Source organism: Lissotriton helveticus, chromosome 1_1, assembly GCF_964261635.1.
Source record: "Lissotriton helveticus chromosome 1_1, aLisHel1.1, whole genome shotgun sequence".
NCBI lineage: Eukaryota > Metazoa > Chordata > Amphibia > Caudata > Salamandridae > Lissotriton > Lissotriton helveticus.
In genome coordinates, this window is record NC_136057.1 from 1,329,007,506 (window position 1) to 1,329,020,960 (window position 13,455).

A 13,455-nucleotide genomic window follows, 5' to 3' on the forward strand; every position below is an offset into this window, starting at 1 on the left:
CACAGCATTTCAAGCTCTTTTTTCAAATCGTCTCTGACGCTGAAGGGAACGCCCGAAGTTTATGTTTAACAGGTGTTGAACCCTCTTTAACAATAATTTTGTGTTTGAATCCTTTTATCTTACCCAACTTTGAACTAAAAACAGAAGGAAATTTGCATTTAAACATTTGTAAATAGTCAGAGCAGGTAGCAATAAAAACTTGTTCCTCAGCACCAGGCTTAAGTGTCATACCGAAGAGACCTTGATGAAACCAGCCCAAAATATTGAGCCCTTTGATAGCGACATAAATTTTCCCTCTAATCTTCCTCCCCTGAAAACACAAAATGTCTTCAAAAAAACCAAGAAGACTAATTTTCCTTCCTTCGTATGACACAGGAGCACGGTCTGGAGGAAGAAGGGGTTGTGAATCATTCCAAGTATTGTCAAACAGTTCTTTATCAATCATGGTAATTTTAGCACCAGAATCCACAAGAAGTTTCAAAATCTTGTTACCAACAGAAATATCAATGATAGGGTCGATACAGGAATCGGGATCACCTTCAATGATGGGTTCTTCTGAGCAATCAGTAACGACTCCAATAGTTATTTCCGATTCTGAGGAAGAATCAGAGTCAACAACATCCCACCCTCGTCGCCAGTAAAATTATGTAGAAATCCATGGAAAGCAAAGTTGTAGAATAAACTTTGTTTATTGATTTGGCAATTAAGGAAGAACCATCGAGTCATGTCGTGGTCAAAGCCAGAGTGCTCCCAACATGGAATGCACTCAGTGAACACAACAGCATTCTGAAGAACCATAGTAACAGAACACAATGAACATACATAGGTAGGAATGCAGTATCAAGAGTATAAAATACACAGAATATTACATCAATAAAGGCCCTAATTACGAGTTTGGCGGTCCAATGGACTGCCGAATCTGTGGAATCTGTCGGTATCTGCAGTCTGATATCTGTATGCCGAGTTTGGCGGTCTGACAGCCACAGGACCCCTGCAACCACCGGGGATCTGTGCTCCAGAGACATTGTAGCAGCGATCAGAGGCCGCAATATGCTGGCGGTGCCACCGTGGTCCCATCAAGAATATTACGTGTCTCCTCACCGCCCTCCATTTCATGGCAGTGAGCCCATCATGAAAAGCGTGGGGGTGAGGAAACTAAGGGGACCCAACAGGGCCCCCTGTTACCTCTGGTTCCTGGTAGTGCATGCAGAGGGGCTGCATGTTGGGCCCCCTGTATGTATGCACCCCCTGTTCCTGCAAAGCATGGACTGCATAGCATGGTGCAGCACATGCCATGCAGGAAAGAGCTTTGGTGCTCCCACAGTGATGCCTTTTTAAGGCCAATCCACCGACGTCCCACACAGGATTGACTTGTAATCAGGTAAATGTATGGTTCCTCTGGCATAAGATGAATAGATAGTGCCTATTAGTAGTCCCCTCCATTTCCTAGATAATTTACTCAATTCTGTGTTGGTCATAAGCGTTTCTTATAGGTATGCAATATGGATGTTATGACGTCTCTGGTAGGAATAAACTGTGTTTGACAGATGTACTATTTACGGATTCCAAAATACTGATTGCAGTTAGCGACAAATATTTTTGCAATCAGTAAATAATCTTCTGAAATTACCTGAACAAATAGGTTGCTTTGAGATCTGGAGTGGGTTGCAATCCGACCTTCCTCATTAATAATCATGAGGTAGGTCACAAACTGCAACTCACTCTGATTAAATCATAGCAAACAAAGGTCCCTAGCTAGTAATAATCTGTACAATGCAAAAGTACCACATTTGAAGAAATAAAAAAGTAAACAAATAATGATTTAAAAACATAGCGGCACAGTTAATGAGTGCAAGAAAAACATGATTGGTGCTCTCTTTCTGAAGTGATACACTCAAGCGATAAAGTGTGATCAACACATGTATCAGTAAAGCAAGAATAGCATGCCCATTAAGAAATGTTCTATATATACAATGCTATAGTGTCTGTGTATTTTAAAGCCACCTTAAACCTTTCCACTTAACATTCCTTCTATTGTTTGTGATGGATAGATCAGCCACTCTTTTTAAGAGGGAGCATATACTTCATAATTCAACGTGCAAAATTAAGTAGAGAGTCAGGTTTTCATGGCCACTCTCGTATCTTGGAACCACAACTATATCAGTACATCAAGGCTTCAATAAATTGCTACTATAATGGAAGAAAGTTATGTTACGCATATCCACTTTAAGTTCCTTCTATTGTCAGTGATGGATAGGTCAGCCATTCAGAGGGATCAAATACCTCATTATTACACGTAGTGCATCAGTGGATCATGGTTCACTCTTTATCTTGGAATTATACCCATGTTAATATTTTCTTCTCACAATCATAGATCCAAAAATACATAGTCAATATTACTTCTGTAGGTCTCCCTTTTGTATGTAGGAGTTTCGTTAATATGAGAAAGTGAACAGCCATTACAGGCAGGTAAGCCTTAGGAGAAGTGTGATTGATATAAATTATTTGAAGAGAAGACCTAGATAGTTGTTTCTAATTAGAACCATATAATTCTGGAATACCCAGTAGGCATCCTGATTTTCCTAGTCATATCTGCGGTTAGGGAGGATGGTTTGAATGGTGTATTAAAGTCACAAGCTATGATGAAGAAAAATCCTTATGAAGTACATTTAAAATGTCGTAGGGTTCCCAAAGCATTTGGGATTCTGTATACTTACTGCTACTTCTGTTTTATATACTGAGTAGAAGAAGTTTTTGGTCTTGAGACAGTGAGATCTTTAACACCAAATGTCAGGTGAGGTGGTACAAATCTGTTTAAATTGAGCATTACAAGCTAATTTTGGTCCAACCACACAATCAGCCCAAATCCTGCACAAGAGTTTAGAGCTGGTATATGATCACTGTGAGAAATTTGGTTGTTGGTTGACTGGGGTGTGAGCCCTATCAAGCAACAGCCACAATCCCTTACAGGGTGAACCACAAAAAGTCACTAAGTTAGCATGTGCTTAACCCTAAGTATTGTGGTGCAAAACTTAGAGGCAATGTGTAAAGTATTTATGCAGCACACAAACTGTAATAACGTGAAAACAGAACACAAGAAATATCCGAAACCAATTTAGAAAAATAGAGTACATTTTAATAAATCATTTTGCACCAATTTGACAAAAATCCAATCAGTAGAACTGGAGTAATGAATTTTTAAAGGGTTTAGTTAAAGCTAGCTCCAAAAATGTCAAAGTGCCAACCGCAGACATCTAGTCCTGAGAGCCCGGGTCAAAGTCGAAGGAAATGGCCAACTGTGGTGGACAAGGTTCAGATACAAGAAGTGGATTTGGTCCAGTCAGCGCTTTTCTTCGGACTTAGAAATAATTCTTAGAAAAAGTGTCTGAGAAGGTAAAGTTCACCTAGGCAAGGCTGCAGGAGTGTCTGAGGAGGGAGTGTGTTTGATGGCCTTGGGTAGAAGCAGCAGTGAAGATTTCTACATTCAGTCACTGAAATGGATGTTGAAAATCTCCAGCAGGACGAGGCAGAAGGCTGTAACCAAAGACAGTTCCACGAGGTCCGATACCCCTTTGGCGAAGGACCGCTGAAAAGGAGTTGCTGCTGTGGAGAAGCTGCAAAGTCAATCTGACCAGTTATGCACCTCGGGTGGATAGGCAAGCAGGTTGCCTCTGGTCTCCACCTGGTTCTCAGAGTGCTTTTTGGTCATAAAAAGTCCACAGTTTTGTTGTTTGGCCATTAAGCAGTGGCAGCTCCTCCGTTATGGCGGAGGAAAGTCGCCACACTGCTTTCAAGCAGTGCGAGAAGCAAAAATATAAAATGATAATAACTTTCAGTTATTATCACGTTATGTTTGTGCTGCTTTGTGGGTTTTTCTCTGCTATTGGAGCAGGGGAGGAGTGGTTTACCTACTCCTAAGTGTACAATGACTGTTCGGTCGGCCCACCAGGCCACCCAAACCAGTCATGGATACTTTCCCTGTTCTCCATGCAGTCTGCATTACTGCCTGCATGGAGAACACGCCCACCCCTCCAGCCCCTGGCTGAACTCTATGTCATGGTGCTCAGACCAATTACAACGCTGCATTGCAGCATTGTAATTAGCTTAGGGGAGGGAGCCTGGCTGCCTGCTTCCTATTCCTGAAGTCAGAGGCTGGAGAGCAGGAGCAGAGACTCTGGACCCGGCGGCAAGGTAGCTTATTTAAAAACAAATCTTTATTCTGCTCACACCCTCCATCAATTGCGGCACCCCCCATGCGGGAACCCCCCATGACCCCCCTCCCCCCACATCCACCCCCCACCTGTGTGCCATGCTGGCCACCACTGCCATCTGGAGACCTTTAGCACCACAACCATAGGCCCAGGACTGGTAGGACACCTCTTGGGTGCTCAGGACTCACTCAGGGTGGGTTCAGGTGTGGGTTCATGATGGTGGGAGCCTTTTATATCCCCGTAGCTCTTAGCAGGAGGCCAGGAAACTAGCCCTTGGAGTCCTTCTTGTAGTCCTGGTTGCAAGTGAAGAAATAGAGTTCAATAGCAGGGCTGGCCTCTGAGGGTTCAGTGATGACTCCAGACAGCAAAGCAGTCTTTCTAGGTACAGCAGCAATCTGGCAGAGTGCACAGCAAGTCACAGCAACAAGCAGTCCTCTGACAGTCCTTCTGCAGGTCCAGTAGTAAACTGAAGAGTGGGTCGGAAGGTCATAATTTAATACCCTGGTGCCCTTCTTCTCTAAGTTGAGAAAAGCTTATGGAAAGGTTCTGTGAAATGCATAGAATTTTCTGACTCCCCTAACCTGGCTCCAAGCTGACTGCAGTGACAATGCAGGGTAACTAGGCCCTTTTTGTGAAGGCAGGGCACAGGCCATTCTGGTGTAAGTGGGGCTGTGCTCAGCTCTGCCACTCCATGCTGCCAGCAGATGACCCACAAAGGCACACCTAATCCCTCTATTGTGTGAGTGGGAGGAATTCAAAAAGTATAACTGTCCACTACATCCAGTCATGTGGCCCAAGCAAGGATGCAGGCATAAAGGGCTACGGGTAGGATAATGCCAACTTTCTAAAAGTCGATATACCCAACAAAAGGTTCAGGTAGAGAAGTCACAGAAATTTTGCAACTTATTGTATAAAATTACAAAAGTAAAAGGAAAGAAAAAAAGGAAAAAGAGAGAAGCCTATAAAATCATGTATTCAAAGTAAATTTGTACACATTTCAGGAGGACGTTATAATTTATTACATATTAGGAAAAATATTTAAAAGAACAACAGTGTAACTACTTTTGGTACTCGTAGCAACCAGATCTCAACAATCATTAAACGACACTGGCCTCTTGTGAAGGCCACAGGGATTACACAAGAGCTACCGTTGTTTTCCTACAAGAGGGGTAAGAACCTTCGTGACCACTTGGTCTGGGCAGCTCTGCCTCCTCTTGAAAGTCCCAGCATTACTTCAATGTGGGGCTTAAATAAAACTGTTGGACACTACAAGTACGGCGGCTGCCTTATGTGTTGTTCCAGTATGAACACCAAACAATTTGTTCATAGAAACATCCACCATGATTTACGCAGCTTTTCCAACTGCAACACATCCAATGTTGTGTATGCTATCTGGTGTTCATGTGAGTTGATCTATATTGGTCAAACGACCCAGAAAATTAAAACACGGCTTGGACAACATAAAAGCAGAATTCGCTGTCAGACAGAAAACGCACCCTTGGTGGCGCATTATCGTGAATTCAACCACGGCCCGGCCGATATGAGGTGACAGGTCATTGAAGCAGTACAAGTTTCAGCACGAGGAAACAGTATCTCTAACATTCTGAATAAAAGCGAATGCCGCTGGATGCTTCGTTGTGATAGCATTAATCTTGGGCTTAATTCCATGGAAGAATGCCACTCCATTATCACTAGCTGATCTTGGAAATCAGCATTTTTTGTATACACTACTTTATAGCATGCCACTCTGTGCTGTCTACATCTTAACTCTTAAAAGTGCCCTGCTATGAATGTCTCTCATGTCTGAACTTGCCAATACTGTAATCATGGGCTGTATATAGGATATATGATTTAACACTTGATAAAAAAGACATTGTATTTTATTGTGTCTATTCAATTTTGATACAATATATGACTATGTAATGTTTATGCTTGTTGTTAATCTTTGTGAGTAGACTTGTTCAAAGGAAAATGCTTGCAATCCCTTGACTCTGCTCTCTCTCTCTCTTTTTTCAATATCTTTTTTCAATATCCTGCTGGGATTGTTTCCATACTGTACTGTACTTTCTATATGGATGACATCTTGGGACTGCCCCTTCTATTTTAATGTGCTCTTGTTCCCACTTAAGATGGCGCCTTCTTGGACAGTTGTTACTTGTATTGGCTTTTGCTAATACCATACGCCTATCCCGATTTAAGATGGTGCTTCGGTTTGCATTAGATGTTTCTGTGTTTTTTCTTCTGGATTGCCAGGTATTTTGAGGACTCGTTGCGTGATTGGTTCCTATTGTGGCTCTGTGAACGTTTGTGCAGCTACCCTTCCAAATACAGTACTGATTGTAGTGCGGTTATTGCGTACACTATATACTTACCCCGATCTAAGATGGCGTTCCTGCAATGGGTGGTTCCGATTCCGCTTCCGTACCGTCATCTATTTCTTTGATGGTTCATGCGTCACACGCCAAACTTATTCACGAAGCGTGGACGGAGCAATACAGTCCAGCTGAAGACGCAAATAACGGTAAGATTTATTGTCCAATGATGATATATCTCCAGTATCGATTAGGGTGATCACTCTATAGTATAAATATGCGTGTTAGGATTTTAGTATTATTTATTGAACACGCGGTCTGAGCGTTGTTGCAAAGTTACTGTGCGCTCATGTATAACAGTTATCTTGCGCCCCCTTCTCTCTTTTTTTGTAATTTAGTCTATCTCAGAAGCACACTCGTTATTGGAGTTATGATTTATGCGGGACCATCTGTCCATTGATCGCATTGTGAGGCGATAATTTCCCGAGTGCACACAGATTGATATCTATTTCGAGTGCCTTCACATTTACCGCAATTGAAAAATCAAGGAACGTGAGCTCTCATGATTGTGGTTAGTTAATGCTGTTGCTGGTCTTAACAGTCTACAGCAACTGTTTTATGTGTAAAAAAGTCATTCCATTCTCATTATATACTTACTTCAATCAAAAAGTGAGTTACATGAGCTCTCACAATCGTATATAACAAGTGCAGTTGCCTTTAATAGTCTACAGCAACTATTCTGTGCAAAAGAGCCCTTGTGCTGATAATAAGTCTGCCATTGTAAGGGGATAAACCAGTATTTTTCTTTTGGTCTTTAGCCGATTCATTGGGCGCAGAACCAATTGGATTCCGGATATCGATTATTGATTTAACCATTATCTACGGATGCGTAGTATCCAATTTGGATTTTGTTTCCAGTAAGTGCAACTGAGATTTTGATTAGAACATCAAGTTCGATATTCCGGTAGAATTTTGACTAATTTCAACCTTCCGGTCTATATAATTTTATTTAGAGTTGGAATTGAATTATCAACTATCGATCATCGGTTGGTCCGCTAATTTTAATTACAAGGTATTTCTATACAATTTTTACATATTTCTTTTGTTAGATGTGGATATCACTTTTGGTGTGGTGGTAGTTCCTTCCTATTTTTCAGCTTTTTTGTCACTTGGGGACTGCTCTAAGTTTTCCTTTCGTAAAGCTTTCCTTTTACTGCTCGAAGTCTTTTCCTCTGAAGAAGCCTACATTTATTAATATAATCATTATTGTTTCTGTACAGCTATGTAACGCTCAAGCAAATTCAAGTCCTGATGATGACCGTACATTAATACAGCGGTCAAAACGCCGTTGCCGCTTTTTGTGGCCATAATTTGTTTGAAAGGCACATTACTTTTGTTTGTGCTGTTTTTGTTAAATGTAATGTTTTTTCTGGTAAGCGGTTTGGTTTATGATATGTTTGATTTTTGTATGCCAACCTTTTGTCTTGAGCGTAATTGTTCTTTTAAATATTTTTCCTAATATGTAATAAATTATAACGTTCTCCTGAAATGTGTACAAATTTACTTTGAATACATGATTTTATAGGCTTCTGTCTTTTTCCTTTTTTTCTTTCCTTTTACTTTTGTAATTTTATATAATAAGTTGCAAAATTTCTGTGACTTCTCTACCTGAACCTTTTGTTGGGTATATCGATTGTCTGTCCCTGGTTCAGGGTTGTTGGACTGCCCCTGTAGTTTCTTAGTAACTTTCTAAAAGTGGCATTTTCAAAATTCTACTGAAAATTCTAATTTTATCATTAGGGAATTTCATATGTTCCAAACATGAAATATATACCTGTGCCCATTTAGGAATTACAGCTTATTAAATGTAATGAGGAATCCCCACTGTTCTCCTATTGGATGGGCAGGCCTTATAGTAAAGAAAATGAATTGAGGAGTTTTTCAGTACCAGTGCATGTAAAACTCAAAAGTTCATGCCCAACCTTTCAATTTTATAACACCCTGCCCTATGGCCAACCTAGGGCCCGCCTTAGGGGTGACTATGTGTAATAATAGGGGAGATTAAAGGTTAGCAAGGGTGATTAAATGCCAAGTCGACATGGCAGTTCAAAAATTCATTCAGACTGTAATGGTAGACCTTGATAATGTTTTAGGGTGCTGCCTAAGGGGGTGGCACTATAAGTGCTGCAGGCCCACTTGCAACATTTAATTTACCGGCCCTGGGTATATGGTATACCACTTTACCAGAGACGTATAAGTAAATTAAAAGAGCCAATTAGGTATATTCCAATCAATCAATGTTTAGGGGAGTGAGCACCAGCACTTTAGCATTGGTTAGCAGTGGTAAAGTGCACAGAGTCCTAAGACCAACAATAGCAAATGTCTGAAGAAATTGGAGGTAAGTAGGCAAAAGGTTTGGGGAAAGATCACCCTAAGGCTGACAGGCCTAACACGTATTCCCCACCAGCTGAAAGTGAGGAGAACTACCCAACCTTCTTGGGGAGTTCTCATCACTAAGGACACTGGATGGACCATCAGCAGTAGAGTGGTCTGACCCAGGTCTATGTTCCACCATAAAGTCCATTCACTGCAGGTGAGATAGACCACCTCAACAGTTTTGGATTTTTACACCTTACTTGCATTAGCCACCTTAGGGGCCTGTGGTCTACCTGAACCAGGATGTGCGTCCCAAACAATTATGGTCTCGAGTTCCTTAGTGCACAGACCACAGCAAGGACCTCCCTATCAATAGCACTCCACCTCTGTTCCCTGGGAAGAAATCTCCTAGTGACTAAAGATACAGGTTGGTCTAGGCCCTCTTCATTGAGCTGTGACAGAACTGCCCCATGCCATGCCCGAGGCATCCGTTTGGACTATAAATTCCTTAGAAAGGTCAAGGGCCTTGAGCACATTATCTGTGCACATGGCCTGTTTGAGTAAGCCTCCATCCAGATCATGTTCTTGGGCTGCTTCTTAAAAGTCAGCTCAGTCAAGGGGGCAACAATGGTGCTAAACCCCCTGACAAACCTCCTGTTGTATCCAGTTAGATGAGGGAATTCCTTCACCTCAGCCTAAGTTTTTGGAGGCTCCCAGGCCAGAATAGTTTTTTTTTGGCATGGAGGAGCTGGACCTTAACCCCACTTACAAGGTGTCCCAAGAACACCACAGACCCCTGCCCTGTGTGGCACTTTCTGGCCTCGATAGCCAGGCCTGCGTGTTGCAGGGCTTGAAGCCCTTCCTACAGGTGAAAAAGGTGGTCCTTCCAGCTGCATCTGAAGACAGCTATGTCATCCAAGTAAGCAGCCCGAAAGGCCTCCATTACCACCAAGATCTACTTCACCAGCCTTTGGAAAGTGGCAGGAGCATTTTGCAGCCCAAAGTGCAATACTTTAAACTGAAACTGGCCCTACAGCATGGAAAAGGCTGACCACTCCTTAGCTCCTTCAGCTAAAGCAATCTGCTAGCACTCTGAAGATAAATCAAAGGTACTCAGAAACTTGGCAGCCACTAAACGGTCGATGAGCCCCTCGGCTCTGGGGATGGGGTGAGCATCAGTCTTAGTGATCAAAGTCAGCCACCGGTAGTCCACCCAGAACCAGAGTTTTGGGGTAGCACCAAGTGGGGCAGCTTTTGATACCAGCACCATTGGGCTGGACCAGGGGCTAATGCAGTGCTCAATCACCCCCAATTTCAACATCTGAGAAACATCCTCATTGATGCTGGACCTCACTTTGTCAGACAGCCTGTATAGTTTGTTTTTGACAGGGGGCTGTCTCCAATGTCAACATCATGGGTACACAGATGTGTAAACCCAGCATGAGGGAAAACAGAGAGGCAAACTGTCCCAATAAATGGTGATAATAACTCTGCTCTTCTAGTGTTAAGGTAGGGGAGAGGTTGACACCCTCCACTGACCCATCTTCTTCTTTTGATGACAGGAGGTCAGGGACAGGATCACTCTCCTCCTACTCCCCATCATATGTCATCAGCAGCATTGGAACCTCAGGCCTCATAGTGTGGTTTGATGTGGTTGATATGGAGTATCCTTATAGGGTGTCTTGGGGTCTTGAAGTCCATCAGGAAGGTGGCCTCCCCCTTTCTCTAAACTACCTCATAAGAAGGCCCAGTCAATGGTCTTGGAGGACCATGGGCTCAACGGCTTTCATTAGCCACACTTTCAGGATAAAATTCCACAGAGGTAACCATATGCTCAGACCACTGCTTCATAACTTCCTGACTAGCCTTCAAGTTCCCAGAAGCTTTTTTTCCAGAACTTGCTACATTTTTCCAGGTTCCAGACCTCCGTGACTCCCTTCCTGGGCAGCCATGAACCTGGTGGTCACACAGACCCATTCAGGCAACACCAACATTTCCAGGTTTGACCTGAGCTCCACTGCCTTTCAGGCAGAATGCTCTAGATCATTCACTAACAGACAGTCCACAGGCATAGCAGGACTCACATCAACTTTCAGAAGACCTGAGAACACCCAATTCAATGGAAATCTGAGCCACAGTGTAGCAGTCTCCAGTTGTCTGTTAATACAACCTAGTGGAAAGTATTGGGAATCACATGCTCTGAGGACACCAGATGACACCTTACAGGAGTCATACTGGCTCCTGTGTTCCTCAGAGCCTCCGTCCTCTGCCTAATGATGGCGACCAACTACCTATACTTGGATGTATTGGAGGGCATATGGGCTTTGGGCACCAGCTCCTTGCCATCTAGGGAGATTAGAGTAACCTCACTGGTTTCTCCCATACTAACTGGGGCCATCTCCACCGGAAGCAGTATGCTAGCCAATCCCAGGGTTCACCCACCACTGGGGGCTGTGCTTGCTTGGGACACTTGGTGTGCCCATACTCATAACTCAGAGTACTTGGGGACAAACGTACTAGAGTTCCTATCATTGAAGCCTTTTTTATGGTTGTCAGATTGGGATTGGGCACCTTTTCCCTGAGAACTGTTTTGGCGGCCTTGAGAGAACACTTTCATTGTATCCCCCTTTCTTCTGTTGGGAGACCCTGACCACCCTTTTGGGAGTTGGGTCTGGTAGGCCAGGTACATTCCTGGACACTCTGGTGCTGACCCAGATGTCTGCCTCCTCAGCAAATTTACTGTGGTAAGTCAGCTTACTGTCTACCAGGTCTTGGTACATGAATTGACCATGTGCTCCTTCAGAATAAGCTTGTACAACCCAATAAATTATTCCACTGTGCTGCCCCTCAGCCCTTCAGTGCCTTGCTGGAATAATTAAAAAAAATCCACCCAGGACTGGTTTGGAAGTTTGTGGCTGTCCCTGAACCTCAGACGGTATTTCTCAGGGGTCAGCCCAAATTTCAAAAGAATAATTGCCTTCTCCCATCATCTCAAGTGTGAGGAGTGTTTCCCCCCTACCGTGGACATGTAACTGCATAAGCTACCACGCAGTACTCTTTTGCTACCTTGTGTTCCCTCATTGCTACCTCATTTGCTGAAAATAATGTATCTGCATCATCTCCCACCACGTAACTGGGCACCAGGTCCTTGGGTATGTGGACCCTAACATCTCCAGTGGGCTTTGCAGATACGCGGCCACAAATATTGCTTGGTTTCATCTGTTTTGCTCTTCGGTCCAACTCTCTGAGATTGAGCTCCTGGGCCATCTTCTTCACCTCCATGGTCAGTCTATTTTCCAAAAACTAAAGAATTTAAAAAATGTATCACACTGATAATAAATTATTTCTCTGGAATTTTAGTGTAGGCACAAGTCCTGATCCCACTGCTGCTACCAATGTGAGATAATTGGGTTGTTGGTTGACTGAGGTGTGAGCCCTGGTCAAACAACAGCCACAATCCCTTGCAGTGTGAACCTCAAACATTCAATAAATTAACCTGTGCTTAACCCTGGGTAGTTTGACACAAAAAAAATTCAGGTTTAATTTAGAGACAAAGTGTAAGTATTTATGCAGGACAGAAACAGTAATAAAGTGAAAATACAGCACAAGTAAAATCCCAAACCAATTTACAAATAAATGCGTAATTTTTAATAAATTACTTGACACCAAAGCAAAAAGAAATCCAATCAGTAGAACCATAGTTATGAACTTGTAACTCTTTTTGTGAAAACTAGCGCCTACAATTTCAAAGCGCCAACCACAGACATCTAGTCGCACAAGACTGGGCCATAGTGGAAAAATATGGCCGACCATGATGGAGCACGGTTCGTTAACAAGAAGTAGATTGAGGCTGGTCAACTCTTACCTTCGGACTTAGAAGAAATTCTGAGAAAAAGTGTCCGGGAAGTTAAAGTTCAGCGGGGCAAATCTATAGGTGGTGTCTGAGGAGGGAGCATCATTGTCAGATGGCCTTGGGTCGAAGCTGCAGTGAGGATTTCTACATTGAGATTTACTACCAGAAATGGAAGTCGAAAATCTCCAGCAGGACAAGGCAGAGGGCTGTAACCAAAAAGAGCTTTACAATGTCGGATACCGCTTTGGCAAAGGACCACTGAAAAGGATTTGCTGCTGTGGAAAAGAATGTAGCGGGAGAAGCTACAAAGTCAATCTGACCAGCGATGCACCTCGGGCGGATAGGCCAACAAGTCGGCTCTGGTCTTCTCGTGGTTCTCTCAGCACTTCTGGGCCAAAATGTGTCTAAGTCCTCAGTTTTGATTTATCACCATCATATCACCTTTAGCTAAAACCATGGGTCCGGGACTGGTGGTACATCTCTTGAGGGTTCACGACTCACTCAGGCTGGGTACACAGGAGGTTTCAAGGTGGTGGGAGCCTTTTATCTCTTGGTAGCTCTGAACAGGAGGACAGTAAATTAGCCCTTGCTGTCATTCTGGTAGTCCTGGGTACAGATGAAGAGATATGTCTCTAAAGCAGGGCTGGCCTCTGAAGGTTCCAGACTGGCTCCAGGCAGAAAAACTGTCTTTTCAGGCAGCCTG